The sequence below is a fragment of the Pogona vitticeps genome, chromosome 2, assembly GCF_051106095.1.
Source record: "Pogona vitticeps strain Pit_001003342236 chromosome 2, PviZW2.1, whole genome shotgun sequence".
NCBI classification, from domain to species: Eukaryota; Metazoa; Chordata; class Lepidosauria; order Squamata; family Agamidae; genus Pogona; species Pogona vitticeps.
Window position 1 is genome coordinate 11,978,840 of NC_135784.1, and position 12,498 is coordinate 11,991,337.

General features: G+C 46.4%; 1 protein-coding gene across 2 annotated transcripts in view; it reads left to right on the plus strand.

The window, feature by feature from the left end:
- The first annotated feature begins 1,519 nt into the window (after positions 1-1,519).
- LOC110070877 (uncharacterized) overlaps positions 1,520-12,498 on the plus strand; it is a 65,308-nt gene continuing 54,329 nt past the window's right edge. Inside the window, exons 1-2 of one of the 2 annotated variants that reach the window (XM_078387858.1) lie at positions 1,520-1,592; positions 3,318-3,440. The gene's annotated coding sequence lies outside the window, so the exon portion shown is untranslated. Of the gene's footprint in view, positions 1,593-2,269; positions 2,472-3,317; positions 3,441-12,498 lie in introns of those variants that run through there. The other variant, XM_078387857.1, reaches the window with a different exon arrangement.

Consider the following 12,498-nt stretch of genomic DNA (forward strand, 5'->3'; position numbering starts at 1 on the left):
AATGTGGGACCAGCTTCAGTTTGAGTAGAAACTTAAGAATACTTTTTAAAAAACCCACATGGGGCAATTTTGTAAGTGTGGTGTGTGGAAAGGGTTTGAGTGTCAGTGGAGCATATATGAAAAGTTGAAGAATTCGGGGAAGGGGAAATTCCCTCCATATCACATGCTTGCCATGGGAGCAAGATTTGAGAACATCCTAAGGAACTGACAGGCAAACTCCATGTTTCCTTACATGGATAAAAGTTGATGAAATAAGCGACAGAGACACCCATTAGTTAGAAGAGTTGACAAAATGGCTGAGAAAGCGTGAAGTCTGGAAATCCATTTTTACATTTTTAAACTATTTCCATCTTTATGTTAGCGGTTGCTAATATATTACTCCTTTATTTTTTTGTTTGTTTGAAATATTTTCCCTTTTGAAAGGACTTGATGATTCTCCCTCCTGCCCCGGGCCTTTTCTGGACCGAATCCTGGAGAAAGTCGGAATGGGGGGGATTGTGGTGTCTCCTCAAAGGAAAGCCGAGGTTGAGACCCCCCCCCCCGTCCATGCACGCACCAAACACCTTCCTGGGAGGGGACATGGGGGGAAAGATGTTCTTGCTTGGGGGGGGGGAATCCCTGAACCCGCCCGCCCCACCTCCACACACACACCCCGCGGAATATCTCCAACTAGGAGAGACTCCGGGAGAAAAGAGGGACCCCCCCAAAAAAGGGAAGGAGGTGGATTTGCAATCCGGAGGGAAAGGAGAAGAGCCCCCGCTCCCCCTCCTCTTGCCTCCCTTTGGGGAGGGGAGTTTTCCTTCCCTTTTTTGAACCCCTCCTCCCAATATTACGCAGCCTTTCCCCCACCACCACCACCACCCATGGCTCACCTGCTTGCAATTGCTGAGGCGGGAAGTGCTCGAGGAGACCCCTTGGCACCCGCCAAGGGGGGGGGGGAGAGAGAGGGGGGGGAGGGGGGGAACAGGCATTAAGAAAAGGGGGGGTTCTGGAAGGCAGGAATTCCACCTCCCATCATCATCTGTCACCTCCTCTCCCCCCCCCCCGGGGGCTCTTCATTCGTAGAAACCTCCATGCATTTCGGACGGTGGGGGCTTCTCTCTGCAAAAGGCTTTGGAAGGCAAGCTCCCTCCCCACAAGGCCCCCCTCCCCAGGAGAAATCCCATCCCCTTCCTCTTCCCCAGATCTTGAAAAAGGCTGCAAGTCTCAGCCCCCCCCCCCCCAGGGAAAGGGGACCAATTTAAATCATATATTAATCATATATTAATTTAAATCATATATTAATTTGTCTATTAACATTTTAACTTATTTTTTCTTGATGGCTCCCCTACGAAAGGCCGGGGGGGGGGGATCGTAATGATTCTTAATAATTATTACCCCTCCCCCTTAGCCCTCCCTTTCCTCCCTTCAGGAAACCGTTGAGCGAGGGGGGAGGGGAAAGGACCATAGATGTAAGAAGGAAGAGGAGCGCTTCTCCCAGGGGGACCGGAAACGGAAGCCTGCCATCCTCTCTGTCTCCCCCAACTCTATGGTCTTCCTCACCCCTTTCCCGCCAGAGGACCCGCAGGGAGGTGCCCGAGGTCGGTTGGTAGGTGCGTGTCTGTAAGAGATATTTGGGGGGGAGGGGTTCCGAAAATAAACAGTGGTGGGGGGTAGATTTTTCGGGTGGAAAAAAACATCGGAGCAAAGCCAACAACCCTCCCCCCCGCGGTTGCTCCGCCTGGATAGAAAGAAAGAAGGACTTTCTTTTCAACCCCCCCATTTCTTCTTCCTCGGGGGAGGGGCGTTGCTTCGAGAGGATGAGAGAAGAGACCCTAACCCTGCCCCTCCCCCAATTCTCGCCTCCCCCTCCTTGCCTTCCTCAGGCAAAGCCCCCCCCAAGGGAGGAACCTTCCTCACCGACCGCCCCCCCCGAAGCTCAGCCTTCTCTCCTCCCCCTTTAGAGGAGACCCGCAGAGGCGATGGCGCCGGCGCCCTTCTCCCCGCCCCTCCCCATGGAGAGACCCCCCCCAAGGGTTCCTTCCTTCGAGGGGGGGCGGGAAGAGCCCCCCCTCGGAGGAGGAGGAGGAGAAGAGGGTCCGGATGGGGTTGGGGGGTTCCCCTCCTGTTCTCTTCCCCCCCCAAAAAAACCTTGCTCTCAGGTCAAAACCTGACCCCCCAAAGTGCCCCCGTCTTCTGTCTTCCCGCCTGCTGCCCTTCTGGTCCCCCAAGAAGACAAAGGGGAGGGGCTCCTAATTAGTCTTGTTATTACCTCTCCCCACCCCAACCCGTTGCTTCCGTTCAGGCAACGGGGGGGGGGGTGAGAGAGAGAGAAGGGGAGGGACCATAGAGGTAGTCAGGCGGTAGAGGGGGCCCCTCCCTCTGTGAACGGAAGCGGAAGGTGGGTGCCTGCTGTCCTCTCTCTCTCTCTGCCAACTCTATGGTTTTCCTCCCCGTTTCCCGCCAGAGGACCCGGAAGGAGAAGCGCGGAGGTCAGTAGGATGGTTTTTGTGAGTTGGAAGGGATTTCCAAAAATGAACATTAGCGGCTCCCCAGGGACCACGCGGGGGGGGGGGGGGAAGGGAGGGGGCGTCACGATCCTTCTGTGGGGGGGTCACCATTTCACCCCGGGTGTGTGTGTGGTGGAATAAGGAAGCTCGCCGGGATCCCCTTCATGCCACGTGCGTGTGCTTGTGGAGGGAATCATCCTGGGGGGGGGGGTTTCCTCCTGCATAGAGACCCCCCTTTTCCTTTTAGGCTTTCCTTCCTTTGGGGGGGTTTCCGAAGGGAAGGAGAGATGGTAACTGGGTCTCTTCCCCCCCTTAATTCTCTCCCTTCCTCCGTCTTCCCTGCCCCCTCCTCTTTTCTTCCAGACCAACTCTCCAGGTGACTCCCCCCCACACACACACCAAGGGATTTCCCCCCGTACACTTGGCCATTAGATTCATTTTTGGGGGGGAGAAGAGGACCATCCTTTTTATAAAGTTTTCTTCCCCTTTTTTGCCATTTTGCTTCTAATGCCCTGTCCACCCTCTTTGTAGGGCGAATGTTGGTCTTGGGGGAGCTTTAGGGACACTCTTTTTTGGAAACCCCTTAGAGTAGCAGTCCTAAGACAACCCCTCTATAAATCCCTGAAATCAACACATTCCTTCCTTCATACCCGCGACGTACCTGTTCAATCCGGGCAAGGGCTCTCGGAGCCGGCCAGTTCCCCCACCCTGGCTGGGAGTGTTTGGGGGACAGATAGCAAGAAATTCTCTCTGCAGGAAAGTCTCTCTGCACGTCAGGAAAGTGGTGGAGGATAAACCCGGATCGCCTTTTCTCCTTCCTGTGTCCAGTGTCGTTAGAGGAGGAGACCCCGTATTGACTCCAGCTCAGAGGGTGGGATCGTCTAGATCGAGGCTCAAGATCTCTATGCGAGGACCTACTGCTGGAGATTTCTGGGATCAAATTATCTCCAGGTAAGGATCCTGTTCCCTTTGGGCCTAGACTGTGAAGGATGATGGTTGGTTGCCCCACCAAGATGCCTCTGTGAACAGAAGCCCTGAGCGTGTGTGTTGGGAGCCGAAAGCTCCTGTGCCACAGTCAAAAATGTGACAGTACATTTAAGAAAGCATTTTCTTCTGCTGCTGCATGTGAATGAAGAGTTGGGATCCAGTGCAGGTTTTGAATTTATTTTTAAAAATCAGTTGTCCAGTACATAAACAGAGCAATAGCCTTTCTCATTGCTTGCTTCCCCCTCCCACCCCACTCTCTGTCCCATTGCAGACGTATGATATAAGAGGTTTGAAACATGCCCTTAAAATGTTCACATTTCAATCTGGTTCACAATCCGTCCAAATGCAAGAGCCTCAGAGGCTGATATTAGCTTTTCTACCGATAAATATCTATGAAAGTTTCTCCCTCCTAACTAAATAAATTAATGAAGTCCATTTGTGATGTATTTAATTTATAACGGTAATTAACAAAGGGATGTGGAAACTTGTGTTAAACCAAGGAGAATAATAATATATTGTACAATGGAAGCGTTTACAGAATTCGTGTAAAATGAAAAAAGATTCATGTTTTGAGGCTAAGTGATGAAAGATGAGCAAGTAGCAAAGAGGCAAAACGTGTCATTTGTTTTAGAAGGCTTTGCCCTTGTAAATAATTTTTTTTGTACTTTTTATTTTTTATAAGGGATAACAGAAAGGAAAAGGGAATTGGGATTGATGAGGAAGAGGGGAGACAATAACATACTTTCATCCATTCTGTACCTATTGCCATATCAAGATTTTAAATTATTTTATTTACTCTTTTCTGCCTTCTAGATTCAGTTGTCCTTTCAATATGTACTGTTCACAAGCTGCCTGTTGATTCTGTCCACTTGTTAAATAGATCCCATCTTTCTGTTGCCTTTTGCAAGGGATAGTCCTTCATGGGACTTCCTGATTTAAAAGAGCGTGTCCCAGGCCCCTGGACCCTTTCCCCTAGGAAGCTGGGCTGAGGGCGAAGGCCAGGTCTGTTTGCATGGATGCCTTGCTGAGTTCTTTTTTCCTGGGCTTTTTTTTTTGTCTCCTGAGCACATGGTCTGGGGGGTGGGGCCTAGGGGTGGGACTTCCTGATTTAAAAGAGCGTGTCCCAGGACCCTGGACCCTTTTCCCTAGGAAGCTGGGCTGAGGGCGAAGGCCAGGTCTGTTTGCATGGATGCCTTGCTGAGTTTTTTTTTCCCCTGGGCTTTCTTTTTGTCTCCTGAGCACATGGCCTGGGGGTGAGGCCTAGGGGTGGGACTTCCTGATTTAAAAGAGCATGTCCCAGGCCCCTGGACCCTTTCCCCTAGGAAGCTGGGCTGAGGGCGAAGGCCAGGTCTGTTTGCATGGATGCCTTGCTGAGTTTTTTTTCCTGGGCTTTCTTTTTGTCTCCTGAGCACATGGCCTGGGGGTGGGGCCTAGGGGTGGGACTTCCTGATTTAAAAGAGCGTGTCCCAGGCCCCTGGACCCTTTCCCCTAGGAAGCTGGGCTGAGGGCGAAGGCCAGGTCTGTTTGCATGGATGCCTTGCTGAGTTTTTTTTCCCCTGGGCTTTCTTTTTGTCTCCTGAGCACATGGCCTGGGGGTGGGGCCTAGGGGTGGGACTTCCTGATTTAAAGAGCGTGTCCCAGGCCCCTGGACCCTTTCCCCTAGGAAGCTGGGCTGAGGGCGAAGGCCAGGTCTGTTTGCATGGATGCCTTGCTGAGTTTTTTTTCCCCTGGGCTTTCTTTTTGTCTCCTGAGCACATGGCCTGGGGGTGGGGCCTAGGGGTGGGACTTCCTGATTTAAAAGAGCGTGTCCCAGGCCCCTGGACCCTTTCCCCTAGGAAGCTGGGCTGAGGGCGAAGGCCAGGTCTGTTTGCATGGATGCCTTGCTGAGTTTTTTTTCCCCCTGGGCTTTCTTTTTGTCTCCTGAGCACATGGCCTGGCGGTGGGGCCTAGGGGTGGGACTTCCTGATTTAAAAGAGTGTGTCCCAGGCCCCTGGACCCTTTCCCCTAGGAAGCTGGGCTGAGGGCGAAGGCCAGGTCTGTTTGCATGCATGCCTTGCTGAGGTTTTTTTTTCTTGGGCTTTCTTTTTGTCTCCTGAGCACATGGCCTGGGGGTGGGGCCTAGGGATGGGACTTCCTGATTTAAAAGAGCGTGTCCCAGGCCCCTGGACCCTTTCCCCTAGGAAGCTGGGCTGAGGGCGAAGGCCAGGTCTGTTTGCATGGATGCCTTGCTGAGGTTTTTTTTTCCTGGGCTTTCTTTTTGTCTCCTGAGCACATGGCCGGGGGGTGGGGCCTAGGGGTGGGACTTCCTGATTTAAAAGAGCGTGTCCCAGGACCGCGCGCCTAACGGTGTGCAAAATTCTCAAATTTTATATCTGGCCTTAATATGATAAATAGGAAAGGCAATGAGATTTGCATAAGCCGGGGAGTCAGGAAAGTTTTAAGGATCAGATCATACTTTTGCACTGTTAAAGAGCAGGCCGGGTCGGTGGGGCTCGTCAGCCATGGAAGGCAGCCCCATCTAGGAGAAGGAAAACTCCAATTTCAAACCTCCACTGCCTTGTGGCTATATCCACTCATGGAAAAGGCTTCAGGAGTTAACCTCGAGGCAAAATCCGGAGCTGGAGTCCCGAAGGCAGCATGTGTCGTTCTGCCAACTCCTGCGACATTGCTGGAACCAGTTGTATTGGCTCTTGCCTTTCCATTGGACCATTTCAGCAATGTGGAGAGGGGGGATCTGCTGCTTGGGTAACAGCCTATCCTCCATATTATCTTACCCGGGCTTCATGCTCTGGAGAGGACACTCCTCAATTCAGAGCATGTTACCATAGTCTCTCGAGACTGAAGGATGCCTATGTTATGTTAGTCCTTCATGACTTCTGATAAAATGTCCATTTTGGCTATTTCCCGTATCTTTTCAATAAGATCTTCTTGTTTCAGTACCGTTGATCTTTTCCAATATTTAGCATATAAAATTCTAGCTGCCGTAACTATGTATATAACTATATAATTCTTTGACTTATCTATATTTTCAGGTATCATACTCAATAAAAACAGTTCTGGGGTTAATGGCACTTTACAGAGCAATATTTGTTCCAACATTACATGCACTCTTTTCCAATATTGTTTCGCTACTCCACATGACCACCACATATGATAATAGCTTCCCACTTGTGATTCACATTTCCAACACTTATTTGATACATCTGTATACATCTTTGACAATTTTTCTGGGGTCATGTGCCATCTATAAAACATCTTATATATATTCTCTTTAAAGTTCACCGATCTTGTAAGCTTTATATTATTTTGCCATATTTTCAGCCATTGATCAATATCAATATTATGCCCTATATTTTGTGCCCACTTAATCATACATTCCTTAGCCATTTCATCTTGCATCTTAATTTCCAACATATAATTATACATTTTCTTAACAGTTTGTTCTTTTGAACCTAATAAAAGTTTGTCAAAAATCGTTTGCTCTAAGTAGAAGCCTTCTATTTTATCTTTTGTATATCTAGATTCTAGCTGTGCTCTAGGCCACCACTCTATATATATATTCTGTGACTCTAGCTCTTCTTTAGACTTTAGTTCACCATCCTTTTTTAATAGATCTTGATATTTTAAAAAGTTTGTTTTTGTCATAAGACTGGGTTGGATAAAGGCCTCTAACGGTGACACCCATACAGGTATTTTATAATAAATTTGTTGTACAATTTTTCTCCACATTCCCAGTAAAGCTCTTCTTATCGTATGTGAATTAAAATTCTTTTGTTCTTTGTCCTTTTTATACCATAAATAAGCATGCCAGCCTAATTGCAAATCATGTCCTTCCAAGCCCTTGTAAATAATAATAGTAATTGAGTTTTGAAGAGGCAACCAATGAATATTCTGGGGTTTTTTATCAACAACTAGACATTTCTGTGCTAATGAGATTTGTTCAAACTTTGAGTTTTTCAATCTCTGATCTCTTCGGGCCCTGGACTGCACTTGGTCAGAGTTGACCCAATCCTTTGATTTTGAACATCTGACCTTCTCAGGGGCTGGGAAACCCAAGCCTTGGGAAGAGGTTGTTTTGCTGACAGATGAAGAACAAACACTGTTATTAGAAAGGAACGGAGAAACACACAGGATTTGTTTTCATCGAGTACGAAAGACGATGGAACTGATGCAGGGTGAAATTCCTTAGCAAAGGGGAAAAATAGCTGAGTGGCAGTAACAGCTAGCTCACTTAGAGCCAAATAATGCTTTTGACTTTGTATGCATTTATTGTTATAGTTTAAGTACTTTTGCATGTCTTTCATTGAAAATGATAAGGTTTTTTGCTTTTTATCATTGTATTCTTAGAAACTTCGAAGTGTTCAGAAGATGTATTATCTGTCTGTCTAGATTATGAGGTCTGGTATTTTAATGTGCTTCTATTTTTGATTCAAACATGTCTTAAATTTTACCTATAACCGAAGTATAAATACCCACATCTTTTTCCAAGGTGCAAGGATGTATTTTAAGTAAGCCTACAGTTTTTACGTAACTGGAGGACTTTTGCATTTGAAGATCTGTACCTACAGTTTTTTCATCACACATGTAAGACTTCCCCTTTTTTAAAAAGTATATTTACGGTAAGTATGGAACCTAGAAATGATGTCAGTAAAATAACTTGAAGAATTAACAAGTTTTGGAATTGCCTGGAATCATTACAACAATGAAAAGACTTCTTATGAGATACCCAGATGAGCTTCGAACACTTGGTCACTGATTGTCTTTGTGAGGGAGAAGGTCAGGATGAACTCTTCCCGACTGGAGTGCCATCCTTTCCTGAGGAGAGGATAGAGAAGCTCATAAAGCCTCAGAGAAAGAACATATGACCCATCAGAGAAGCAGCAGCTCCATGAGGTGAATGGGGTGAGAGATATCAGATGAGAAGGGTCACAGAGAAAACCAGGAAGATAGAGATAGGTCTGGGTAAAGAATCAAAGGTTCAGAGCAGTGAAGGGATGGGAGAGTCTGGAAATAAAGAGCCAGGAGTTCATAAGGTGGAAGTTTAAGTGAGGGAAGCAGAAGACCCATCAGAGAGAAGGAAGGATCCTCTGGGTAAGGGAAGTTAGGAGTGGCGGAGGTGAAGGAGAAAAAAGAAAGGAATAAGACAGGAAGAGGGAAGAGAAATATATCGGGAGGATAAATCAAGAAGGGGGACAGCGGAAGCTGGAGAGGCAGGAGGGCAAAAGGAGGAGATGATATTATTTCAAGGCTGGAAGAGAATATGAATGGAGAACCCCTGGACCAAACAGGGGGAGAAATTGATGATTCCTCATGAAGAGGCGGAAAGGAGAAGTAAGACCTGAGAAGCCCTCCTGTTGGGGAGAGAAAGAGAAGAGAGTGGGGTAGAAAGATGAGGGAGGAAAGAGGCATGTTAACCAAAGAGAGAAAGGGGGAGATGGACCAACCCCTCAGATACAGCTTTTGTCCAGACCCCGGTGGGTCAGTTGTCTTTTTTGGAACCCAGAGTGGAATTCACACATTTCCAGACATCTGAGAATACTGAACCCCCACAGTCTGGTTTCATTGTGGAAATCACCCTTTTTCTGCAGTCGTATCAGCACTGATGAATCGTAGAATCTCCTCCTTGCCTGGGAGGTCTGTAAATTTCTTTAGCATTCCTGTGGAGTCATGTGTCCTAATGATTCCTGGCTATCAAAGACATGGAGAGGCCATGGAAATGCATGGAATGTAGGAGGACCTTTAATAAAAAGAGTCATCTTTCTAGTCATCCAAGATCTCCTATAAAGAGGAAACTCACTGCTCAAGTGAAACTGCTGCCATGTTTCCCCGAAAGTAAGCCCTACCCTGAAAATAAACCCTAGTGAAGTGAAACCCTGCCCTCCACCAGGGACTCAACAGGATCCTCTTGAGCCCTCGAAAGAGTCTCAGAACTTCTTCCCCTCCTCTCCCCCTTTCCTCACTCATAGAGGGGGTTGGGCAGCCTCCTGGCAGTGGCAGAGGCACTTCTTGAGGAAATGGCACCAGGGGAAACACAGTAGATTATTTTCCCAATGTGTCATCTGCAGATGTGATTAGCATTCCCAGCACTTGCATATCCAGATAATTAATAAAAAGGTTGAAGTGCACAAGGTCCAGGACAGACCCTCTGGGGTACCCCACTTGTTACCTCCTCCCAGTTTTAGAAGGAGATGTTAATCATCCTCTGAGTAGGATTCAGTAGCCTGCCAGCTGTTCGATCCAGCCCACGCCTAGTTTGCTTGCTAATCAGAATATCAGGAGGCACTTTAACAGAGCTTTGCTGAAGTCAAGATATGCGATGTCTACACCCTTCTCACTATCGGGGAGGTTACCCAATCAAAAAAGGAGATCAGATTAGCCTGGCAGGATTCATGTCAGCTTCTAGTTATGACTGCTATTTTTCCTAGGTGTTTGTATGGTGGCCACTTTATAATCAGCGATTCTGAGAGTTCTTCAGCCAGTCCCTTCAACACCCTCGGATGCAGTTCAACAAGCTGACATGCGGGACAAATGCAGATGTGTTGGAAACATCCTTAGCTACCTGGGTCTGCCAATAACCTTTAATTAGATCAAATAAACTGATATATTGGGCCTTTGCCAAGGTCTCCATGAGGATATCCATCCATGGCATAGAGCAGTGACATCAAACCCTTTTTGTCCCAAGTACTCAAACTGGGGAAAAACAAAAAACCCAGCGGGTGGCGGGCAGTGGCAGCAGAAGCGGATCAGGCCGTAACAGTGTTTGAGGACAACACTACATGTATACAGATGGCAACCACAGGGGGGAAAATGAGATAAAAAAAGAAAAACTGATTCAACTGCAGTATTGTGAAACAGAAGAGAATGTGCCAGATATTCTAACTAAACCACTGAGTGTGCAAAGACATAGGGAACTAACTGAAGAGTTGGGAATACGTTCTGCTCAGGTGTAAATTGGCCTATGATAATCATCACCCATCTTTTACAAGTGTGCAAAATGCTGAATCATGCAGTCTGGGATGATGCAATGTCCACAATGGCTGTATGTAAATGTGCATGTGTATAAGTGTGTGGACATGTGGAGAAGATGTAGGATCTCTTCTAACCAATGTCATGCTGTCGGTTTTTACCACTAAACTTCTGCAAGCTTGGCACAATCCCCAGGTCTCTGTATGTTGTCCTGGTAAGCACCATAATTCAGCATAATAATATATTTCCTCTTTCTTTTACTTGTTCTCACAACTTGAATAAGCAGCAATTTTTTGCTGATTATGTAGCATATCACTGACTATGTGGTAGCTCCCTTTTTGAATCAGTAGGTTTCTCATATAATAATGAGCTCTGTATGATAATAAACAGCAGTACTTCTGAGTCGCAAACACAGGATCTGTAAGGTTAAAACACGACGAGCAAAGCAGGACTTAACAATGGAAAACCAGTAACCTGGCTAGAACAATTCCATCTCTCAGCCTGGCTCTATGTATCGTCAGTTTAAAGCTGTAATTAAAACTATAAACCATTAATTATGAACCCTAATGGTCACACCAGTAAGAGTCTCATCAGTTCAGTTCAGCAGCTGAGTAACTCAGCAAGTTCATCAAAGATCACGGAGTGCTTTCTGGATAACTGTAACAGAAGCCATGAGCTCTTCTCTCCTTGCCAAAAATGGGAAAGGAAACCTGGGGGGAGGAGCTCCTGGTTTAGATTTCAAAGCAAAACTTGGGGCCAAAGGGCAGGAATTTTCCCCCATCATCATAATTGTCTTCTGTCACCTGCTCTCAGCCCCTCCTCTGCTCTTCATTCATAGAGAACATAGAGCTACGAGGGAAACAGAGGGGCCTCTTCCCTTGGTGCATTTCAAATGGGAACCGAGGTTTTCGACTTCCGGTGAGGGAGAAGGGAGCGTCTGTAGTGAGCTCCACTCCCTATCTGAAATAATTTTAACAGTTGATAAATATTTAGAAAAGCCAAACACTAGTTTTTTTAATCAGCCTGACCCAGAGGACAAATACTATAGGAAGCGGTGAGTTGTTACTAAAATACTTCTTTCTCAAGGGAGATGGGTGTCGGGAAACGCCTCCGCGATGCAGATAAAAATTTACTCTCTCTCCCTGCTCCAAAACAGACCAAAATAATGGATTTTTTTGCTGCAGAGTTTGAACTTTTAACTCCCACTCATATATCAAATTCCCTCTCTCCCCTAATGGAAAGTGATAAGGACAAAAGTAAGCAAAAGGGAGAGAAGGACGCACAAGTAGCAATCTTAATTGATATAGAGATGGGACAGCCCAACAATGAGGTAAACTTACGAGAAGGCCTAAAGACAACGGTGGAAGAACCTAAAAGAGGGCTTGAACCAACTGATACATTAAAGCTGACAAGGAGAATCATGGAGAGAACTATAGACTATATATTGAAAGCTGTAAAAGATTTATCTGCATTTTTGGAAAAAATCTCCTCCTTAATGAAGAGCCTTGATAGAATGGAAAATCTGGTTCCTGCAAATAACAACGCAGACCTACTTGGAAAAACACCAGATGTGGAGCAGAGAAAAAGTAAAACATCTCTAATAAAAACCTACCCCAACTCCCGACAGTCTGGGCGGCAACCAGACGGAAGTCCAAGGAAAAGAGGGAAGGATGTTAAGACATTTGCTCTCTCTCTGCAACCCAGGAAAATCTGCCTAATGGTCTGCCCTTACAAAGGAAAAGAAATAATCTGGTCTACTAGGAACCAAGTAGCAAGACATTTAAACTTTCTTCTGAAGACGCCTCTCTTATTAAAGGACCTAATTTCAGTTGAAACTTTAAACAAATCTAATCAAACACAAAAAGTAGTGCTACTGTTCCAAACCAAAAAAACTCCATCCTTGATACTGAGGAAGAGATTTTTATTAAGGAAATTTGGAATATTCCCAACTAGAGTGTTTCATAACACCAAGATCTATCCCCTCCTCCCAAACCTCATGTACAAGTCTTCTGGTATAGAGCCAGCAAGAATAGCATCGCCAAGTCTGAAACCAAGG